This window comes from Pristiophorus japonicus, chromosome 5 (assembly GCF_044704955.1).
Source record: "Pristiophorus japonicus isolate sPriJap1 chromosome 5, sPriJap1.hap1, whole genome shotgun sequence".
Lineage (NCBI taxonomy): Eukaryota > Metazoa > Chordata > Chondrichthyes > Pristiophoridae > Pristiophorus > Pristiophorus japonicus.
Window position 1 is genome coordinate 189,466,385 of NC_091981.1, and position 22,886 is coordinate 189,489,270.

The following is a 22,886-nucleotide window of genomic DNA, read 5'->3' on the forward strand; positions in this document are numbered from 1 at the left end:
GCGAAATAAGACAGAACTCCTTGCATATAATCATAATTCATGCACCAATTATGACTCCCTCCAGCCCCTTCCAGTGTCAAGCCAGTTCAATTCACTCCATGTGACATTAAGAAACAGCTGAGTACACTGGACACATCAAAGGTTTAGAGCTCCAGCAACATTCTGCCTCTGGTGCTGAGGACCTGTACACTAGAGCTCGCTGTTCCCTTAGCCAAGCTGTTTCAATACAGTTATGACATTGGCATCCACCCATCATTGTGGAAGATTGCCCTGGTATGTCCTAGCTACAAAAAAAATCTAATCCTGCCAATTATCAGAAAAGTAATGGAATGAATCATTAATGGTGACACCTGCTCACCAGTGCTCAGTTTGGGTTCTGCCAGAACTACTTTGCTGCACATCTCATCACAGGTTTAATCTAGATATGAATGCAACAGCCAGAGAAGAGTTGAGTGTAGCTGTCTTTGACAGGTGCCAGCATTTGACTGACTATGGGACCAAGAGATCTAGTAAGGCTCAAGTTGGTGGGAGTCAAAGGGAGAACTCTCCAGTGGATGGAGTAAAACCTCACTCAAAGAAAGATGGTTGACCAATCATCACAGTCCCAGAGTATTGCTGCAGGAGTTGCTCAGGGAAGTGTCTTTGGTTCAACCTTCTTCAACTGTTTCGTCACTGACCTTTCCTCCGTCGTTTTAAGATTTGGAATGGGGCAAGGAGTAGGGAGTAGGAATAAATTAGTCCTTTTCAGAATAGCAGGCTGTGACTAGTGGGGTACCGCAAGGTTCAGTGCTGGGACCACAGCTATTTACAATAGACATTAATGATTTAGACAAAGGAAAATTGAATGTAATATCTCCAAGTTTGCAGATGACACTAAGCTGGGTGGCAGTGTGAGCTGTGAGGAGGATGCTAAGAGGCTGCAGGGTGACTTGGACAGGTTAGGTGAGTGGGCAAATGCATGGCAGATGCAGTATAATGTAGATACATGTGAGGTTATCCACTTTGGTGGCAAAAACAGGAAGGCAGAAAATTATCTGAATGGTGACAGATTAGGAAAATGGGAGGTGCAACGAGACCTGGGTGTCATGGTATATCAGTCATTGAAAGGTGGCATGGGTACAGCAGGCAGTGAAGAAGGCAAATGGTATGTTGGCCTTCATAGCGAGAGGATTTGAGTATAGGAGCAGGGAGGTCTTACTGCAGTTGTGCAGGGCCTTGGTGAGGCCAAACCTTGAATATTGTGTACAGTTTTGGTCTTCTAATCTAAGGAAGGACATTTTTGCTATTGAGGGAGTGCAGCGAAAGTTCACCAGACCCGGAATGGCAGGACTGCCATATGAAGAAAGATTGGATCGACAACGCTTATATTCACTGGAATTTAGAAGAATGAGAGGGGATCTCATAGAAACATATAAAATTCTGATGGGATTGGACAGGTTAGATGCAGGAAGAATGTTCTCGATGTTGGGGAAGTCCAGAACCAGGGATCACAGTCTAAGGATAAGGGGTAGGCCATTTAGGACCGAGATGAGGAGAAACTTCTTCACTCAGAGAATTGTGAACCTGTGGAATTCTCTACCACAGAAAGTTGTTGAGGCCGGTTCATTAGATATATTCAAAAGAGAGTTAGATGTGGTTTTATGGCAAAAGAGATCAAGGGGTATAGAGAGAAAGCAGGAATGGGGTACTGAAGTGCATGATCAGCCATGATCTTATTGAATGGTGGTGCAGGCTCGAAGGACCGAATGGCCTATACCTGCAACTATTTTTTATGTTTCTATATTGAACTCTTCTCTTATACAGAGCATCGGTCACCTGCCGGATGGAGCGATGAGCGGAGAATTGGGATATGTTGGCTCTGTCTGCAGTGGCAGACTGGAACGAGCCCGTCATGTAAAAGTTGAAAGCTATGGTGACCTTGGTCTCAATGGTGAGAGCTGTCCTCAGCCTTGTCTGAGGCTGCAGATCTGCCCACAGGAGATTGCACAGCTCCCTCAGGATGTCCTTTCTAAATCGCAGCCTTCGCAAACATTGCTCATCACTGAGCTCCACGAATGAAAACTGACGTCGGTACACCCTTTGACGGTAGGGCCTCCTTCCCCAGGTCTGTGCTGGGCCCCTTTGATGGCAGCTGACTGATCACTTTCTCCCTGTGCCTGCTGATGTTCCTCAGGCTCTGCAGGCTGCTGCTGGCAAGGCTCCTGGCCCAATATATGGTGCGAGGGGTCAGCGTACCTGGCCCTCCTCCTCACGCCACCTCCCCCCTGGCCACCCTCTCTACGTTGAGGTCTGCGGCCATCTGCAGGCCCTTCTCCATGTTGGCCAGCCATGGCTGCTGACCCCTTGTCCGCTGCCTCTGTGCCCATTGCTAACGGCGCTGCCTTCTCATGCGTGCTGCCCTGTCTCTCACAATGTGCACAAGGCGTGCCCTGCCAACACTGAGCCCATTCTGTCTGCAGGCTTGACCCTCACAAGCAGGCCTGTGCATAGCAGAGAATGAGGCCCACAGGCCACAATTAATCAGTGAGAGTGAAAAATTGTTCGAAACTCTCAAAATATTATCCAAAGTCCGCTGTAGGTTTAGAAAATCCCTACAGAGAAATCAGAGAAAGTTTCCACAAAAAAAAAACCCGATCACATCAAACCCCGTCCTCCTCTTCTGGCGCTCTCGAGCAGCTCGACAAAGTGCACCGACCCAAAAACCAAAAAGCTGGCAGGGGCACTGTCAGAAAAAAAGCAGAGTTTTTTATAGTGAAAATAGGTGGCATGGCAGAGTGACAGCGGTGTGCACTTTAATGACGTCATCATAGAAACATAGAAACATAGAAAATAGGCGCAGGAGTAGGCCATTCGGCCCTTCGAGCCTGCACCATCATTCAATAAGATCATGGCTGATCATTCCCTTAGTACCCCTTTCCTGCTTTTTCTCCATACCCCTTGATCCCTTTAGCTGTAAGGGCCATATCTAACTCCCTCTTAAATATATCCAATGAACTGGCATCAACAACTCTCTGCGGTAGGGAATTCCACAGGTTAACAACTCTCTGAGTGAAGAAGTTTCTCCTCATCTCAGTCCTAAATGGCCTACCCCTTATCCTAAGATTGTGTCCCCTGGTGCTGGACTTCCCCATCATCGGGAACGTTCATCCCGCCTCTAACTTGTCCAGTCCTGTCAGAATCTTATAAGTTTCTATGAGATCCCATCTCATCCTTCGAAACTCCAGTGTATAAAGGCCCAGTTGATCCAGTCTCTCATCATATGTCAGTCCCGCCATCTTGGGAATCAGTCTGGTGAATCTTCACTGCACTCCCTCAATAGCAAGAACGTCCTTCCTCAGATTAGGAGAACAAAACTGAACACAATATTCCAGGTGAGGCCTCACCAAGGCCCTGTACAACTGCAGTAAGACCTCCCTGCTCCTATACGCAAATCCCTTAGCTATGAAGGCCAACATACCATTTGCCTTCTTCACCACCTGCTGTACCTGCATGCCAACTTTCAATGACTGATGAACCATGACACCCAGGTCTCGTTGCACCTCCCCTTTTTTAATCTGACGCCATTCAGATAATATTCTGCCTTTGTGTTTTTGCCCCCAAAGTGGATAACCTCAAATTTATCCACATTATATTGCATCTGCCATGCATTTGCCCACTCACCTAACCTGTGCAAGTCACCCTGCAGACTTTTAGCGACCTCCTCACAGCTCACACTGCCACCCAGTTTAATGTCATCTGCAAACTTGGAGATATTACACTCAATTCCTTCATCTAAATCATTAATGTATATTGTAAAGAGCTGGGGTCCCAGCACTGAGCCCTGCGGCACTCCACTAGTCACTGCCTGCCATTCTGAAAAGGACCCGTATATCCCGACTCTCTGCTTCCTGTCTGCCAACCAGTTCTCTATCCATGTCAGTACATTACCCCCAATACCATGTGCTTTGATTTTGCACACCAATCTCTTGTGTGGGATCTTGTCAAAAGCCTTTTGAAAGTCCAAATACACCACATCTACTGGTTCTCCCTTGTCCACTCTACGAGTTACATCCTCAAAAAATTCCAGAAGATTTGTCAAGCATGATTTCCCTTTCATAAATCTAGGCTGACTTGGACCGATCCTGTCACTGCTTTCCAAATGCGCTGCTATTTCATCTTTAATAATTGATTCCAACATTTTCCCCACTACTGATGTCAGGCTAACCGGTCTATAATTACCTGTTTTCTCTCTCCCTCCATTTTTAAACAGTGGTGTTACATTAGCTACCCTCCAGTCCATAGGAACTGATCCAGTCAATAGACTGTTGGAAAATGATCACCAATGCATCCACTATTTCTATGGTCACTTCCTTAAGTAGTCTGGGATGCAGATTATCAGGCCCCGGAGATTTATCGGCCATCAATTTCCCTAACACAATTTCCCGCTTTATAAGGATACCCTTCAATTCCTCCTTCTCACTAGACCCTCAGTTCCCTAGTATTTCTGGAATTATGGCCACAAGCCCCGTACCGCAGTGGAAGTCTGGGGTTTGGGGCGGAAGTGGACACTGCCCCAAAAACTCCCGCGCTGAATATGGATCGTGGTGGCCATTGGACTGCAAAGCAGCGGCCACTCGATTCCGCTGCATGGCCACCGCAAAACAATTATCTGGACCCTGAATTTTGGCCCTGCCATCTTTTGAATGAGACGTTAAAACTGAGATCCAATCTGGCCTCTCAGGTGAACTTAAAGATTTCCATCGTACTATTTGAAGGAGAGCAGTGAGTTCTGGTGTCCTGAATCCACATCAATAAAATAGATTATCTGGTCTTGTAACTCATTGCTGTTTATGGGACCATGCTGTGCGTAAATTGGAGGCCGCGTTTCCTTACATTACAACAGTGACTACACTTCAAAAGTACTTCACTGGCTGAAAAGTGCTTTGCAGCATCCTGAGCTCGCGAAAGGTGCTATAAAAATGCAAGTTCTTTCTTTCAAAACTATGACCATTTTCAATGGATCTTTTGTTTCACATCACCTGATGCTTGGAGGGAGGATCAAATGATTATCCCTTTGTCTCCAGTGGAACCATCTCATATTCTTGGCATTGAGTAAAAGGTATTTGCTATACCACAACAGGAAGAAAAAGATGTTCTCAAAACCTAGAGGCTGGAGTCACCTGCTGTCTAATTATAGACATGAAATATTTGTTTCCAAAACCATGACATATGTTATAAAATAAACAAAAGGACCACGAAGAATCTGGCTTGCCTTACAGTTGTCAGCAAATGAGTTATGCACTATTCATTTGAAACTACTCGTTCAAATCATTTGAAATTGAGGGGTTGGGTATAATTGTAAACTTACTCTTTTTTAAGCTTTAACATCATCGAACAAGTTAATTCTCAAAGCTGCACCTTGAAACAGTGTTAATTTGAGGTTGCCAGACACTGCAGAGAAGAACTAAATTACTCACAGCCGCTGATCAGACTATCAGAACTCCTCACTCTATTTGCTCTGTCCAGACAATCCAATATACCCAGGTGCAGGATCAGGAAATCGGGACCCTATGAGGCCAAGGACCACTGACTCTATAAATGCTGGGTGGAGGTTTCACACTTGACAAGGCCCGTGGAATCATGATGTAATTTCCAGGCCTTCTGCCTTGCGCCCACCATAGTTATAGTAACAGTGCGGCTGAGAGCATAAGAAGTTTTGATCCCATTATAAAACCACGATGGTGTTCGGTAAGGAATTCAAGGCTTTTGACCCAGTAAGAGTGGCAATATATGTCCAAGACAGAATGGTATGTGATTTTGAAGGGAACCTGCAGGTGATAATGTTCCCCTGTTGTTACTGCTCTTGTCTTTCTCGATAATAGGAGGTTGCAAGGTAGCGAGGTCCTGTAAACGTAAGCTTGACGAGTAGTTGAAGTACATCTTTATAGGTACCGAAGGCACTGTGGAAGGGATACCAATCAAGTGGATTTCTCTCTCTTGGATGATGTCAAGCTTCCTGGGTGGTTTTAGTGGCTGCACCTATGGAGGCAAGTGGTGAGAATTACAACCATATTGAGCCTTATGGATGGGGGAGAGGCATTGAGGTGTGTCACTCATCGCGGAGTACCCAGCTTCTGTCCTGCTCTTGTATTCATAAGAACATAAGAAATAGGAGCTGGAGCTGGAGTAGACCATTTGGCCCCGTGAGCCTGCTCTGTCATCCAACAAGATCATGACTGATATTCTACCTCAACTTCCTCTTCCTGCACTATCCCCATATCCCTTAATTTCCTTCGTTCCCAAAAATTATTGGACCTCTGACTTAAATATACTCAACGACTGAGTGTCCACAGCTCTCTGGGGTAGAGAATTCCAAAGATTTACAACCTTCTGAGTGAAGAAATTTGTCCTCACCTCAGTCCTAAATGGCCAACCTTTTATTTTGAGATTGTGATCCCGTGTTCTCGATTCCCCAGCCAGAGGAAACATCTTCTCATATTAACCCTATCAAGCTCCTTAAGAATTGTATATGTTTCAATTCGATCACCTCTCATTTTTCTAAACTCTAGGCAATATAGGACTAATCTATTCAATCTCCCCTCATATCTCTCCTCACCTTCGTTGCATTCCCTCTAAAGCAAGTATGTATTTCCTTAGGTAAGGAGACCAAAACTGCACACAGTACTTCAGGTGTGGCCTCACCAATGCCCTGTATAATTGCAGTAAGACTTATTTACTCTTATACTCTAATCCCTTTATAACAATACCATTTGCTTTCCTGATTGCTTGCTGTACCTGAATGTTAACTTTCTGTGATTCATGTACAAGGACACCCAGGTCCCTATGAATGCAAACATTTCTCAGTCTCTCGCCATTCAAAAAAATTCTGCTTTTTTGTTTTTCCTGGTGTTATTGGCCCAGATTTTGCCATCAGCAACAAACAAATGGCGCTAGCCGTTAATTACACTTACACTCACCCATAGACTCTCTATGGGCTTTTGCACTGTGACTTGTAGTGATTTGGAATCCATTTTGGCACGCTGCCCTTTACAGAGGAACTGGGACCTGTGTGAACAGGGTCAGCAACTATGTATCTTCTTAACCAATCAGATTGATGAGTTCTAAATAAGGTGTGCAGAGTCTGAACCAGGAAGTGTCAGTTAGAATATTTAATTCAACAACAAATCATGTACAGAAAGCAAAATAAAGAGAGAAAAAGAAAGATGGGATTAAGCAGGAGAGATAAAGGATATGGGCTAGAATTTCCCCAAAGCCCGCCAGAGCCTGATTGCTGCCCAAAAAAACGCTAAGGCTGGGAAGATTATTGCTAGTGAAAACTTCCCGAAAAATTTTTTTTAAATCCATCCAGCGACAAATATGGGCCTTGCACCCGCAATCTGGCCGAAAAAGTGCAATTTCGGCTAGATTGGGCGGTGCCTAAAGAAAATCGGCGAAAAATTAAAAAATCTATAAAAATTTACACCGAGGCTGCCGGTTGGGCCTAACACGAGAAAAAGAATAAAAATAATTTTTCAAAAAACCTAATGAAAAAAAAACAATAAAACATTCCCAACACACTTTTAAATTAAATCACCCCAACAGATTTTGAAAATCACTTACCTTTTGCTTGCAGACCTACTTAGCTACCGCCCAGCTCCGCTGATCCTCATGGGCATTTAAAAAAATGTTTGCTTACCTGCGGGTCCCTGCTCAGCCAAAAATCGCGCCATGGTGATCTGTGGACGTTGCACGCTGGCAGTCCTCCCCCCAGCGGTACTTCCAAACCGCTGGCATGCCTCAGCTGGGGAATTTTTCACCGACTCGGTTCTCGCCCAAAACGGCCAATACTGCCGAGAAACCGGGCGGTGAAAGAGTGCAAATTCTGGTCCACTGAAATAAAAAGTTAAAAAAAAGTATTACATTTTTAAATTTTAAAAAATCTCCAGCAATATTTAAAATTCATATGATGGAATGAGCCTCCACACTTTTCAATTCCAGAGAGGTTACTTGGCAGGAATGAAGACTTATCACTCCATTAAAAATTTACTTACATTGGAATGCACAAGCCACAACATTTTCTGGCAAATTTAAAGGGTATCTAGCACATAAGTAGCCTAACTTCACGCTGTTCCATGTGTCTCAATGACGAGTTCTCTCAGCGATATACTGTTATAACAAAGCTACTAGAGGAGCATGACATCTCGGACAGTAACTTCTTGATTTCTGCATTTAACTGCACATGTATGGTTACCGGAAGTTGCTGTCCAGTTCAAGAACTGCGAGCACTGATAGCCTCACCGTTATTTTTCCATAAAATTCAGGACAATATGACTGCTCCAGTTAAGCTTATGGTCAGTGGTTACCCCCAGAAGGTTAAGCGTGGTAGACTCAGTGTTAGGGGTGCTGATAAAGGTTGGGGTTGGTAAGGGGGCTGGTGATTCAACCTTCTCTTTCTGGAGATGGCCATGCCTGTCTCTTATGTAGTGTGAGTGTTACCTGCCACTTGTCAACTGTAGCCTTAGTGTTGTCCAGGCCATGGTGTAAACTGGCATGGGGTGGACCTTTATTAGAGGAGTTGGGAAAGGAACTGTACACTAAAGAATTGTTAGCAAACAGCCTGACTGCACGACAGAGGAAATGTCGCTGATGAAGTAGATGAAGAACTTCGGCAGTGATCTCCTGGGGCTGCAGTGATTGGCCATGGACATTCATGACAAGCTTCCTATGCACCAGGTATGACTCCAGCCACAGGGTGGTTTTCCCTTTGTTCCCCATTGACTCAGCTTTTTTAGGGCTCCTTGGTAGCACAATCATTTAAATGCTGCCTGATGTCACAAGCAGATACTCTCCTAGAATTCAGTTTTGGATCAAGGATATGATGAGATCTGGAACCAAATGGTTCTGTAGAACCCAAACTGAGCATCTGCAATTGGGTTATTTGTGAGTTAGGAGTTGATTGATAGCAAATGTATTACCACAGCACCCGAGGGAGAGAGGTAACATATTGAAATTGTTTGGGATATTCAGGAATTGCTTACAAAAACCCAGGAACATCTGACTTTGTAATGTGCACTTCTTGCAAGAAGGATTTCAGAAATTAGCCAATTGCAATACAGTCGCAATAATTGTCATTATTTTATATAATAGTGCAGATAAATTTATAGCTCAGAATGGTTTGTGAGGAAAAAAACTGACTTTACGTTCCAGAATTGCAAAATGCTGGAAAATACACCAAATAAAGTGTCAATAAACAAAATTTCCTCGGGGGCCACAGTCACCGATAATAAATCTCACGCCTTCAGTATTCACACATCATTAAAAACACTATTGCTGGCCAGTTGCTTTTAAATTTGAAAACTAAAATCAGCGATCAACATCTTTTTAAATCTTCCTTTTGGTTTATTTTGTTCTCTTCCTCCACTTCTGCTCTATAGAGTGGAAGTTTAAGCTGCTTCTAGGCCACAATCTATGCTTATAGTGATCTTTCAGTCTGCACAGCTCCATAATGTCACATGTGACCTGCAGTAAAACACTTAGATCTTGATTTGATTAACCTCATTGCTTAACAAACACAGATTGGCTTTCTTCCTACCATTTTCCATTATTGGAGTGATATGAATTTTCAGAGGAATGCTAAGAACAGACAAATGGCACAATAGTGAATTTCCCCAGACTTTATGGTCTAGAATTGGTTCTCATTGACCTGCCTAGACCGGAGGCACACCCAATATTGGGCCTTGGGTCTCATTTAAATCTGACGCATGCTCAGCATCCCAGGCTGCTTGCCGGTGGACCGGCATTATATTTTGAGCTACTGCGTCGCCATCAATGCCCATCAGGCAGGTCCTGGGAGGGTGGTAGTTGATTAAGAGGGAGGGGGGTGCAATTGTGAGGGGTGGAGGTGATCATAAGGCAGGGGAGGTGATTGGGAGGGAGGGGTAAGCAAATGGAGTTAGTCGATTAAGAGGGATTGGGGTAATTGAGTGGGTGGGAGCAATCATGAGGTAGGGGAAGCGATCACGGCAGGTGGTTGCGATGGTGAGAGCAATGGAGAGGAAGAGAGCAACTAGGAGGGGGAGAGGTTATCAGGATGGGGAAGCAATCGGGTAGACGGAGGTGATAGTGAAGAGGTGAGGTGATTGGGAGGGAGTGAGGCGATCAGGTACATAAAAACAGGAGTAGGCCATTTAGCCCCACAAGCCTGTTTCCTCATTCAGTGAGATCATGGCTGATTACATAAGAACATAAGAAATAGGAACAGGAATAGGCCATACGGCCCCTCGAGCCTGTTCCGCCATTCAATAAGATCATGGCTGATCTGATCAAGGACACAGCTCCACTTCCCTGCCCGCTCCCCATAACACCTTATCCCCTTATTGTTTAAGAAACTGTCTATTTCTGTTTTAAATTTATTCAATATCCCAGCTTCCACAGCTCTCTGAGGTAGTGAATTCCACAGATTTACAATCCTCTGAGAGAAGAAATTTCTCCTCATTTCTGTTTTAAATGGGCGACCACTTATTCTAAGATCATGCCCCCTAGTTCTAGTCTCCCCCATCAGTGGAAACATCCTCTCTACATCCACCTTGTCAAGCCCCCTCACAATCTTATACATTTCGATAAGATCACCTCTCATTCTTCTGAATTCCAATGAGTAGAGGACCAACCTACTCAATCTTTCCTCATAAGTCAACCCCCTCATCTCCGGAATCAACCGAGTGAACCTTCTCTGAACTGCCTCCAAATCAAGTATATCCTTTCGTAAATATGGAAACGAAAATTACACGCAGTATTCCAGGTGTGGCCTCACCAATACCTTATATAGCTGGAGCAAGACTTCCCTGCTTTTATACTCCATCCCTTTTGCAATAAAGGCCAGGATACCATTGGCCTTCCTGCTCACTTGCTGTATCTGCATACTATCCTTTTGTGTTTCATGCACAAGTATCCCCAGGTCCCGCTGCACTGTGGCACTTTGCAATCTTTCTCCATTTAAATAATAACTTGCTCTTTGATTTTTTCTGCCAAAGTGCATGACCTCACGCGTTCCACATTATACTCAATCTGCCAAATGTTTGCCCACTCACCTAGCCTGTCTATGTCCTTTTGCAGGTTTTTTGTGTCCTCCTCACACATTGTTTTTCCTCCCATCTTGTATCGTCAGCAGACTTGGCTATGTTACACTCAGTCCCTTCTTCCAAGTTGTTAATATAGATTGTAAATAGTTGGGGTCCCAGCACTGATCCCTGCGGCACCCCACTAGTTATTGGTTGCCAACCAGAGAATGAACCATTTATCCCGACTCTCTCTTTTCTGTTAATTAGCCAATCCTCTATCCATCCTAATATATTACCTCCAACCCCGTAAACATTTATCTTGTGCAGTAACCTTTTAGGTGGCACCTTGTCAAATGCCTTCTGGAAGTCCAAATACACCACATCCACTGGTTCACCTTTATCCACCCTCTTCGATACATCCTCAAAGAACTTCAGCAACTTTGTCAAACATGACTTCCCCTTCATAAATCCATGCTGACTCTGCCTGACCAAATTTGTGATCTAACTACATATAACCACCTTTGCTTCATATCCCTTATTACCTTTGGTTGACAAAAATCTGTCAATCTCAGATTTAAAATCAACAATTGACCTAGTATCAACTGCTATTTGCGGAAAAGAGTTCCAAGTGGGTAGAAGTGTTTCTTAACTCCCTGAAAGGCCTGGCTCAAATTTTTAGGCTATGTTCCCTGTCCTAGACTTCCCAACCAGCGGAAATAATTGAACTCTATCTACCCTATCAGTTCCCCTTAATATCTTGAAAACTTCGATCAAATCATCCCTTAACCTTCTCAATTCCAGGGAATACAATCCTAGTTTGTGTAATCTCTCCTTGTAATTTAACCCCTGGAGTTGTAAGGGGGTGGTCTCTATGAGGGGGTCAGGTTCCCTTCTGACCTACTTGAGCAGTTCGAATTGCTCCCACTCCCATGGGTTCTAGACTCTGGATTTATTTGGGGATGTGACAAAATGTATAGAACACTGGTTTGATGCAAAAGAACTTTGATTTTATTGCAGTCAAGGAAATTACAAACATTATAATTACTCTAAAAAGAAAGTACAATGTCAAAATTTATTGAAGAACAATATCTTACACACAGAGGGGGTTGCAATAGCTTATAATGACTCGAATAGAGAACAATACACCACATATTCAAAGGGGGTTACAGCAGAATTACACCTCCCATCTCCCAATACCTAATTCTCGCTCGGTTGGACTCCAGGGCAGGCAGGGACTATGCTTACCAATCCTTTTGACAGTTAACGGTAGATCGCGGTTTCAGGGTTTGCTGGATGTGGTAGGGTCTGCTTGCCGTACCTCAAACGTCGGGGAAGACTTCTTGCTGCGCAATCTTCAGTTGGGTTGAGTCCGCTGATGCGGTAAGGCGCGTTTTGGATCTATGGAGTAAGTACCCGGTTTTCTTCGTTAGAAATAGGTTTCTACAGTCTTTTAGGTAATGTTTTACCCGTTGGTAGGTCAGGATTAGATTGTAGAGTGGAAACTTTTCAATTCTTCGTTTTTTTCCCGTTGGAGTTTTGGTTTGAGTTTGGTCGATCGCGGTGGTTTTCTGTTGATACCACATTGGTTATGGTTGGTGGCTGCCGCGATGGTGATGTTCTTCCTTCCTTCGGGACTTCAGGACTTCGAGACTGGAGAAGTTAGTTTACAACTGTCGCGTTGGTTTCTCTCCTTGTCTTGATGACACAAGCGTGGTCTCGGTTGTATAGCCAAGTATGTCATACCCTCTGTTGGAACAGGGGGCCAGTTATATGATTTGAGTGGTTCTAATCTTGGTGCCAAATCTGTTCAGAATCCTTTGTTTAAATTTGGCGGGCTTGGCTCTTCTTTGTAATATTTTGGCGGGCTCGTTAAAAGTTAATATGTCTTGGGTGGGTTGATGTTCGAAAACTGTTTCCTGATGAAAATATTAGTTTGGTAATTGCAATGTCCTTTTGTGCTTAGTTTTTCACATACAGGCTGGATTGGGCCTCTTTGTGATGTATATGGTGAAATGGTTTTCCAGACTCATGTTGATGGGTAGCTATCTCTGGTTGATTTTGTAATGTTAATGTCTTCTGTGGAGAAGGATTCTCGAATACCCATTTCTCCAGACAGGTTACTTTAGTCCTCACACCCAGGTAGTCTCCCTAATCAGGTTGTCTCCTGAGAGTCCTTTTAGGCTATCCCACAGCCTTGAATTTGTCTTTTAAAATCCAAAATTCGATTAAAGTTTGTAATTTTTTCCATAAGCACTTTAGGGTTCCAACCTTTTCGATAGATAGCTCCAAATTAAATTTCCTTTTGAATGAGCCCAAACACACTGGCGGGGGGGTGGGGGGGGGCTTCTTGTGAATTTTGCACCCCTTCAGAGTTCAGGTATCACTCTAGTAAATCTGCACTGCACTCCCTCCAAGGTCAATATATCCCTTCCTAAGGTATGGTGCCCAGAACTCCTCACAGAACTCCAGGTCTAACCAGGGCATTGTATAACTGTAGCATAACTTATAATCCCTTGCATTCTAGTCCACTAGATATAAAGCTCAGCATTCCATTTGCCTTTTTGATTAATTTATGTACCTGTCTGTGACATTTTAATGATCTATGTTTATGGACCTCTAATTCTAAAGCAAAATACTGCGGTTGCTGGAATCTGAAATAAAAGCAGAAAATGCTGGAAATCTCAATGGGTCAGACAGCATCTGTGGAAAGAAAAACAGAGTTAATGTTTCAGGTCGACGACCCTTCATCAGACCTGGCAAATGTCTGAAAAGAACACATTCTTAAGAAGCACTGAAAGGGGGAGGGGAAGAAAGAACAAAAGGGAAGGTCTATGATAGGGTGGAAGGCAGGAGAGATTAGAGAGACAAAGGGGATGGTGGGCTGAATTGAAATGGTAATGCCAAGAGTTAGAAAAAGGTTAGTCTAGATAGGATGTGAATGGCGGAATAATGACCAGCTGTCATTGGCGACAAAGAGAAAAAAAAAGAGAGGAAAAAACCTTAATTCTCTTTGGACCTCCACTATTTTTAGTTTTTCACCATTTAAAAAGTACTCTGATCTATCCTTTTTAGGTTCAAAGTGGATGACTTCACACTTCCCTACATTGAAATCCATTTGCCACAGCTTTGCCCATTCACTTAATCTATTAATATCTCTTTGTAACTTTATGCTTCCATCTACACTGCTTACAATACCGTCTATCTTTGTGTCATCGGCAAACTTGGATATGTGGGTCTATATCCCACCATCTAAGTCGTTAATACATACAGTAAATAGTTGAGGTGGGGTGAGGGGGTTAGGCGATCTGGCGGTGTTTGGGATGGGATGATTTGACTGGGAGGTGGGAAGGTGACTGGGAGGTGGGAAGGTGACCGGGAGGTGGCGGTTGAAGTGATCATATGGTGGGGAAGTGATCGGGAGGGCCTTAGGTGGAGGCACCAATGGTCTTCGTCACTGCAGTGGAGCCAAAAGGATCATTTTGCTCCTTAGCTCGACATTTACGTATTTTTAGCAAACTTACCTTTTTGGTGGCAGCCTCCAGCTTCGGTTCAGAGCAGACCAGTTTTGCTAAGAGGGCTTCACACTGGCATTAGGCCCCTTATTTGCATATTCTTCATTTTTGTTTATGTCAATTTGGCGAGCGGCGCACTTCTGCTCTCTATATTGCAGGCTTTGTCATCTGCTTCACGCCTCAAAAATGGGCAAGGTGTCAACCAAAGTCTTGGTCGTTTAAAAAAAAAAATTCACTTTTTTGATGAATTTATCGAATATCCTTTTTCTCTGAACCCAAATTGTTTATTTTAAACATTTCTTAAAATGTTAAATATGCATTCTTTGGAACCTGAACAACATTATATGATCCAGTAATGCTTCATTTGCATTTCCAGGAATATTTCTGTGCATTCAAACCCTACCCAGTCTTCCTTTGACCATTATAGGATTACAGAAAAATGAAAGTATTTTAAGAATTGTTATGCTGGGGTGAGAAAGGCAGCAGGAGTCATTTTAAAGGAGTAGTCTCATCTCAGAGTTCAAAATATAGTTCCCAATACTTTAGGTTCGTTGCTTTGCTTCATAATGTTACCTGAATTCCACAATGCGCTTATTTTCTTACAGTTGTAATGTTGTAGAAATTGCTTTTAAAATGTAATACTTTAAACAAATAAATGCAAAATCCAAATACTTTGTCACCTGGGCTAGATGAAAATCGCAGGAAACAAGGTGTTAATACTATACTGTCTGTAACACCTGTCTTAGATGTAGTCGACTATACTGCTGGCAGAGTGTCAGTAACCAATATTCTGCGAAGTGGTTCTGGGTATCATAATAGATAAGATGGCTGGTCAGTGGCCTGCAGATTCGTTGGCGCCACGTCTGAACAAGCATGTAAACATCCAATATGGCAGGCGGCGTGCGTATGCACATTCTGCACTGGAAGTGAATAAGGCCTGCCATATTGATAAATGCTCCTGTATCGGCGTCCATGGCCGTGCCCGAAACGTGCAAATAGGGGTCCTAACGCCCGTTTCAGTTCCCCTTTACAAAATTCATTAGCGACTGACTGCATCAGTATTTTCTGGTACTCGGTACCCAATCCTTAAAGGGACCGCTGGAGCCTGCCTCCCGAAAGGCATGTTGGAACTTGCTCCTCCCAGCTCCACGTTAAATTCGTAGGCTGCTGCCAGCCACTGGTCCCCCCACTCTCTCGATTGCTTCACCACCACCCACCCCCCAAACCTCCCCCCCCCCCACCAGACTCTGTACACCACCTCAGCTGGCTGGTCTTCATGCTTGCTAAGTCCGGCGAACTGCCTTTGGGAGGTGAATGGTGCCCGCAGCAAACAAGTGAGGCCAACAGACCGAATTTTCAGGTTCCTGCCTCCGGCCTCATTAAGCACGTGCAGCATGTGCAGCATGTGGATTGTACCCTGAATTCAGGCATGATTCTGGGCCACTATCTTTAATGAATATAGAAGTATGAAAAATATTAAAAAAAAGGCATTCAATTGAATATAAAATAAATCATAATATCTAGACAAAATAGAGAATGTGGAAAAAATAGAAGAAAAAAAGAGACAATAGACATATTAAATTCCTCATTTAATAATGTTGTGTTCCTAACACAGATGAGGCTGCACACAGGGAGGTTAAAGTAACAGTGACCTCAGTCTTTATTAAGACACTCCAGAGTGACGAACAGGTATTAGGGGCCAGCTTATATAAAGTGCTCCCAAGGAATGCTGGGATCCCTTGGGACTTCAGGGGATGCGCTCCCTGGTGGCGAAACATGGGAGTGCATGCTTTACAGATACATAACATCTGAAGTACAGAAAAATCACTGGCCGAAATTTTGTGTTGGCAATTGGGAGGGGGGAGAGAGGATCGGCAGGGGTTGGAAATCGGGGTGGGGAGAACAATTGGGAGGTCATTGGTAATTGGAAAGGGGTGAGAGAGGATCAGGGTGGGTAAGCCTCCATTACGAGTGGTCAGTCTGGGGAGGGATCGCGGGAGGGCGATTAGGATCAGCGGGAGTGGGGTTTGTATTGGTGGGAGGGGGATCGACAGACAAGTGGGGGTCGCGGGGGTGGGGGGGTAGGGCGGTCGGGGGAGAAATTGGAAATCGCAGGTGGATGGTCAGCCATGGATCGGGTAGAGGCGGAGGATTGTGGCTGGCCTCATTATCATCATTGGGGGGCCAGGGGGGAGGTGATCGGAGGCCTTCTGAGGGAGCTCCAATCGCGGGGGGCTGGGTATGGTTGGGACCCTGGATCCTGGAGGTAGGTATAAAGCCACTTATCTCCTAGATGCAGCAGTCCCTGCCTCTGTTTAACTTCCGGGTTTCAGGAATTGTGTGAAACTCATCCCCAAGTAGTTAAATTCAAAATGGAGGGGGAAATAGAGGCCTCTAGCACCATTACAATATTTAAATTGATGTAACATTCCCTGGCAGCGGATTGGTCATCCGCTCTCCATCCCTCCTCCGGGGAAACTGGAAGTGGGCGGGTTGAAGGCGGGATCAGGTCAGGATTCACATTTTTAACAAATTAACTGCACCCATGCTCCAAACTCACTCTTTTTTGATGGGAAAATTCAGGCCAGCTCTGTAAGTAATAACCCAATCATAAAATTGTGGAAACGCATGGTTTTGAAGCGTGATTTATGAGAAAGTGATTTCATTGGCAGATCAATAATTATGGAGCTGAAAGAGGAACTTTCTAACTGTACACAGGAGAAAGGTAAAAGCTTTTTAAGCCTGATTCTGTGATGAGATGGTCAGCCATTCCTCACTGGAATGCTTGATCACAGATTAACCCGAGTATTAAATTGTGGTTTCTTAAGCATAGAAATTTTGTTGCACTAATATAAGAAAGCCACCCATAACATCTGAGGAATTCCTTGGTCAATAGCAGCAGTCTAAAGAAAAGAGATAATCATCTCGTTCGATTTTTACAGATTCATGATGATGACACAACATTCAGTATTACCATTTAAGAAGTTCTGCACACAACCACATTAGAGCTTGGTAAAATATGATTAATAAAACAATTCTTAACTTATTACTCAAATGATTTAAATAGGCAAAATGAGGTACTCAACCACAGGCCAAGCATTGAATACGACATGCTTCTCATTGACAATAGTTGACATTTAGACAAGTCTCTGGTAATGTATTTTGATGCACCATTTATTCTGTTTAATTTTACTTGAAGATGTTAATCTTGTGACTGAATAAGGAATTCTGTTTCGTCTTGACAAGAGACTGTTTCAGCAATTAGTCTTCTTAATTACAGGCCTGACGCATTTTTGTTCTGTTGACTCAAGCTATAGGTTAAACTCAATCGGTTTGTCATCCTTCATTATGAAGCAATGATTCAATTGGAATAAAGGTTATGAACTAAAATGTTTAATTCAATGCTGTTACTGACAACAAGGAACTCCGTTTGTTGAAATGACTCCTGGTTAAGTTTTGCAGCCTGTACTGAAAAATTACCCCCTGAACTGAGGCAACTGAACACAATGAATTTGTAGTTCACAGGCTAATTCTGCTTCATTGAGTTTGCTTGTAATTTGGAAAATGATCCCACAATCCTCAGCTTTAACATCAATAGCTGTATTGACAACAAATCTATAGTGACCTGACCCTAGAGATCACTCTTTCCAATATTAGCAGGTGAACCTTTAATATATGACATTACAACAGTGACTACACTTCAAAAGTACTTTATTGGCTGTAAAGTGCTTTGAGACGATTGGTGGTCATGAAAGGCGCTATAAAAATGCAAGTAGATCTTTTATTCTTCAATCCCCGATATTATTGGAGCTCTTAACCCATTTAAAACTGACATGTTAATGCTTCTGTTAAAAAAACAAAGTTATGTCACACAGTTGTGTTAGGTGTTGAACTACTAATTTTGTCAGCTGTAATTTCTAGGCAATGATGAGTTACAATTATTATTGGCTTCCATGGCCCCTGCTTAAACTTGGGCAGTAATGATGAAGTTTGAGATTATGGAATAAGGGATGTAAGTAAAGAGAAAATCTGCCCACGGTATTGCTGGAGCATTAGTTTTCCAGGCTCCTCGATCAAGCTCCCAGACATTCGGAGAAGATTTATTAGTCTGGTAGCAGTAAGGTCTATTTTTAGAAGTCTCCATATTTTGTTTGTTCAATTAAGGGTACATCTGGTCAGCATCCTATCCATTGAACCAATATTTTTTGTGGGACATTGCATCTGCCTACAATATGGTTGTCTATGGAATGTGTACAGTATAAAGTAAGATGATTCTTCCCAAATGATAATTCTCAAATATCTAGTGCTAATTTGTACATTTAAGGACTTTGTATCACATTCATGGTTGATATGCTGCTGCTATTAATTTCAGGTTTGAGTGTCATGCTAGTCATCTCCTGTAGTAGAATTTAATCTCCAGATAAATGACCTTAAGTTTGGACTCTAATGGAGTAACTACAGGAGTTTCCTCATCTGTTGTGGGTGGGAAAGGGGAGAATTTCTTTCTTTGTAACATGTGTTTCACATTATCTCGCCATGTAAGGAGATTTCAAGTTGTGCTCAGAAGATTCTGCTGGAATTAAGGCAGAAATATACTTATATTCGGAATCGAGGAAGACTTGCTTCCACTCTAAAAATGAGTCCTTAGGTGGCTGAACAGCTCAATATGAGAACCACAGTCCTTGTCACAGGTGGGACAGATAGTCGTTGAGGAAAAGGGTGGGTGGGACTGGTTTGCCGCACGCTCTTTCTGCTGCCTGCGCTTGATTTCTGCATGTTCTCGGCGACGAGACTCGAGGTGCTCAGCGCCCTCCCAGATGCACTTCCTCCACTTAGGGTGGTCTTTGGCCCAGGACTCCCAGGTGTCAGTGGGGATGTTGCATTTTATCAGGGAGGCTTTGAGGGTGTCCTTATAACGCTTCCTCTGCCCATCTGTGGCTCGTTTGCCATGAAGGAATTCTGAGTAGAGCGTTTGCTTTGGGAGTCATGTGTCTGGCATGCAAATAATGTGGCCTGCCCATCAGAGCCGATCAAGTGTGGTCATTGCTTCAATGCTGCGGATGTTGGCCTGGTTGAGGACGCTAACATTGGTATGTCTGTCCTCCCAGGGAATTTGCAGGATCTTGCGGAGACATTGTTGGTGGTATTTCTGCCGCGACTTGAGGTGTCTACTGTATATGGTCCATGTATCTGAGCCATACAGGAGGGCGGGTATTACTACAGCCCTGTATACCATGAGTTTGGTGGCAGATTTGAGGGTCTGGTCTTCGAACACTCTTTGTCTCAGGCGGCCGAAGGCTGCACTGGCACACTGGAGGTGGTGTTGAATTTCTGCTCTTGTCGGTAAGAGGCTCCCGAGATGTGGGAAATGGTCCACGTTGTCCAGGGCCGCACCGTGAATATTGACGACTGGGGGGCAGTGCTATGCGGCGGGGACAGATTGGTGGAGGACCTTTACTAATGTTTAGCATAAGGCCCATGCTTTCGTATGTCTCAGTAAATACGTTGACTATGACTGAGGGAAAGGGTGGGTGGGGCTGGGTTGCCGCATACTCTTTCCGCTGCCTGCACTTGATTTCTGCATGCTCTCGGCAACAAGACACCAGCTGCTTAGCGCCCTCCTGATTGCACTTCCTCCACGTTGTCATTGCCAACATCTTGTTCCACCAGAGGCATCGTGGCAACACCCTCGCTCCAAACGTTGGCATCTGCTCGACTATGTCATCGTCTGAGCCAGAGATCGTAAGGATGTGCACATCACCCACGCCATGACAGGAGCTGACAACTGCTGCATGGCCCACTGCCTAATCCGATCCATCATTGACATCAACATAGCCCCAAAGTGACAAGGGCAGCAGAAGCAGTGCCACAAAAAAGTCAATGCCGGGGCACTCAAAGTCCCAGCTAAGAGAGCCCTATACAGTCAGCGCCTCACAGATAACCTGGCGTAACTTGATGACCCCTAGACGCAGAATGCCCACAGCGCTTGATCTGTCCTCCAGGCCTCCATAACCAGTGCCTGAAAAGAGATGCTCGGTCACTCAACCAGGAAACACCAGGACTGGTTTGATGAGAATGACCAGGAGATCCCGGAGCTAATAGATCGCAAGCGCAGGGCATTTCTGAGCCTTAAACAACAACCCAACTCGGGAGCAGCAAGGCAGCATTACAGACGGCTTAAGGCCGAGGTCCAACAAAAAACCCGGGACCTAAAGAACAGGTGGTGGATGGAGAAAGCACAGGAGATACAGTAACTGGCCGACAGCCATGATGTGCAAGGATTCTTCATCGCAGTCAAGGCCACCTACGGTCCAAACACCCAAGGCCCCATCCCACTGCTGGCCAAGAATGGGGAACCACTCATCAAGGACACCGAGACAGTCAGGGCCCGCTAGAAGGAGCACTTTGAAGATCTCCTCAATCGAGACTCTGCATTTGACTCGAGTGTTTTCGACTCCATCCCGCAGCATGCTACCCGCCACCACCTCAGTAAAATCTCAGCACTGCACCAGGTAGAAAAAGCCCTAAGACAGCTTAAGAACAACAAGGCTACGGGAGCGGATGGAATCCCTGCTGAGGCACTGAAGTATGGCGGAATGGCACTGTTAGCGCGAATACACGACCTCATCTCTCTCATCTGAAGGGAGGAGAGCATGCCGGGAGATCTCAGCGATGCAGTGATCATGACCATCTTTAAAAAAGGGGACAACTCCGACTCCAGCAACTAAAGAGGAATCTCCCTGCTATCCACGCCGCTAGAGTCCTCCTCAATCATCTTCTCCCTGTAGCTGAGGAGCTCCTCCCGGAGTCACAGTGCGGATTTCATTCCCTACAGGGCATAACGGATCTGATTTTTACAGCGTGACAGCTGCAGGAAAAATACAGGGAACAGCGCCAGTCCTTATACATGGCCTTCTTCGATCTTACAAAGGCCTTTGACACTGTCTACTGTGAGGATCTATGGAGGGTCCTCCTCCATTTCGAATGCCCCCAAAAGTTCGTCATCATTCTCCACCTGCTCCACGATGACATGCAAGCCATGATCCTTAGCAATGGAACCATTACAGATCCAATCCACGTTCGGACCGGGGTCAAGCAGGGCTGCGTCATCGCCCCAACCCTCTTCTCAATCTTCCTCACTGCCATGCTCCACCTTACACTCAACAAGCAACAAGCTCCCCGCTGGAACTAAAAATACAGAACCAGCGGGAACCTGTTCAACCTTCGGCGTCTCCAGGCCAGGTCCAAGACCACCCCAACCTCTGTCGTCGAGCTACAGTACGTGGACGATGCCTGCATTTGTGCACACAGAGGCTGAACTCCAAGTCATACGAAGGTACAGGACGTACAGAAATAAAGGACAGGAAAAGACCAGCTGGTCCATCACAACACAAAAGCAAAATACTATGAATGCTGGAATCTGAAGTAAAAACAGAAAAATGCTGGAAATCTCAGCGGGTCCATCACGTCTGTCCTATTCTGTCGTGGCAAGGCACCCTCACCTACCCTACCCCCTCCCCCTCTCCTCCACCAGCCTGAAATCTCCTGGGACAGACAAAAAAAAAGAGAAAACAAAACATTGACCAATTCCTGACAACAATCAAACAAATTCCAAGAGATCACTGTGAATATGTGACACATTAGCCAATAGCTGTCGACCTTCTATATGCAATTATGTTGGTCACACTCAGGAGCTTGTCAAGCTCCCTTTTGAATGTTTGCGACAAATTCTCACTCACTGCGTGTGTCACAGCTTGTTCCAGAGGTGAATGACTTTGTGGGCCCAATGGAGCACTCCTGCTTCTGGCCCCACAAAGGAAAACAAAAACTTACCTAGAGGGTCTCCTCAGCTTCCTGATGCCCGTCACACTGGTCTTCACTTGGTGAGGAAGCTGTGTGGCTTCCTCACTTAGGCTGAAGTTAAAATCGCTGTCAGGGCCCAATCATGTCATCTGACCCTGATCAACATATGTGAATTAGGACTGGCTTTGAGCAGGCAGCTTAGCTGCTTGTTCTGAAGAGCCTGTTAAAATTGTGAATGGCAGGATCTGCTGGCTTTCCAGTAGAAAAGTAACCCAGATCATTTTAACTGCCCACCCACCCAGTTTCTGCCAAATGGGTAGAGTTAATATTCCCCCTCTATTTGATCGTATAAAGCCTTACAACACTGGTCATGGACCTTCAATGACTTATTCACGATAACACTTAAGTCTTTCTTCCACTCCAAACCTAGAGCATGTAACTTTATAGGGTTTACACATGCTTGGGGTTGCCCCTACACAAGTGTATAATGCCACATTTATTATATTAAAAGGCATCTGCCAGAGATGGGCCCATT